Here is a 1,773-nt window from a genome sequence, read left to right as displayed (position 1 = left end):
TCGTGTTCGTTCCAGTTGAAATGTCCAGTGACCGTGGACCGGCATTCGTAGCCTCCAACACAGAATCCTTCCTGGAGAGATGGGGGGTATCACATCGTCTTTCGTCAGCCCATTATCCTCAATCAAATGGACGAACTGAAATAGCTGTCAGGCAAGAAAGGCTTAATGAATCCAACAAACAGTACCATCCCTTCAGAAGAGCACACGTTTTAGGCAAAAAGACATTGGTAATAACTTTCAGAGAACTCTGTCTGAAACTTAGGTATTACCTTTTACACCAATATTCCTCTTGTGATACCTTCCTTAATTAATTAATCGTTGTAAATTTTATACAGAATGTAAAATTTTATTTTTACTATCATCTTTCACATGGATGATTTACATAAAAACGATGATTACGATGCCGTAACCTTTTTTTACCATAAGACAAAACGTAAAAGGTACAACATTTTTAACCCCAACAAGCATGTTTAATTTCATGTAGACAAAACTTTCATTAGCCCTTTCAAATTATTGGAGACTGATGTGAAATAGACATCTCATATTGGGCGGGTGTTTGTTTTCAGACGAATTCAAGCTGCTCTAACCCCACTTTCTAATAAGTATTTTAAAAATTAATTGTATTTTTATACTACCCTCAAGGGAAATAAACTTTCGCAACGAGAAACTTTTGCAAAAAATATTTTAATCACAAACGGGCAATTCTTTTTTTTTCATCACAGAACCTGTGATTGAAACAGTTGGTTCTTTTTTTAAATTCACAAAGATTTCTTTCGCACAAACTCAATTTTAGAGAGCTTGAATTTCTATACTTACTTACTACTTTTAGAACCTTCCAATTCCGGTGTACGGAAGACCCCATGAAGCGAGCCCTATCAAACCAGGGAACTCTGAAAACACTGAGAAGTGTTTTTGAGAACCTTGTATCTGGTAAGATATAATTTATTTGTAATCATATTTTTTCCCTTTTCCTTTTTAATTCATGTTAATATTATACGGCAATTGAGCAACTTACAAACAGTTTTACTTTACAAGCAGTAGTAAAATATTTTCACTGAATTTCTTCAAAACAATAATTACCCGCGAATCGGGAAATATACAGTTTTTACGGATGGATAGTAGTATATAAAGAAAATGGGTTTTCTTTGTTCGTTTCAAAATTTCGTGAATTTGAGTTTTGCGAAGGAAATTTTATGATCGTGAATCTTTTTTATACTTCGTGTGTCAAATATCGATAAATTAATTTTATTGTTTGGTCCCTTTTTATGATGCGCGAGATTTTCTACCGTAGCTCTATCTTCGGAAAAAAATAGCCGAAGGTTCTTCGAAATAAATAGTCGAAATAAAAACAAATGGTTCCATATCCTTAAAATAACTTGAACTTAAAATAACTTTTAGCTGTCGAAAAAGAAGAAGAAAAAGAAAAAAACGGATCAGCGACATCGACATCGACACAGGCAGAGACAGAGACAACGACAGCAACAAAAACAGGGACTTGGACAGCAACAGCGACAGAGACGACGACAGCGAGAGCGACACAGACAGAGACAGAGACGACGACCATCGAGATGGTATTCGAAATTGAGTCGGAAAACGAAAGAGAAGAGGAAGAGAAAGAAGATGGAAACGAAAGACTAATATAGACATTCGTAGAGAAGCATTGAGCTCTGAGAACATTCACGATCGACCTATTAATGAGATAATTGCCCGTGAGTTTTCACGCAACGCCATCCATTGGTGTATCTAGTGTATCAGAGTATCGTCGCTCCCGTG

At 36.0% G+C, this 1,773-nt stretch overlaps 1 long non-coding RNA gene across 1 annotated transcript; it reads left to right on the top strand.

Moving 5' to 3' along the window:
- The first annotated feature begins 365 nt into the window (after positions 1-365).
- LOC136804864 (uncharacterized) lies at positions 366-1,468 on the top strand. Its single transcript, XR_010846307.1, has 3 exons — positions 366-440; positions 830-930; positions 1,399-1,468. It is a non-coding gene; the product is annotated as an uncharacterized lncRNA (long non-coding RNA).
- Positions 1,469-1,773: the final 305 nt, after the last annotated feature.

The sequence above is a fragment of the Clytia hemisphaerica genome, unplaced genomic scaffold (assembly GCF_902728285.1).
Source record: "Clytia hemisphaerica strain Z4C2 unplaced genomic scaffold, Clytia hemisphaerica genome assembly, whole genome shotgun sequence".
Taxonomy (NCBI): Eukaryota; Metazoa; Cnidaria; class Hydrozoa; order Leptothecata; family Clytiidae; genus Clytia; species Clytia hemisphaerica.
The sequence above is the reverse complement of the archived record's forward strand: the minus strand, read 5'-3'. Positions and strand labels throughout refer to the sequence as shown.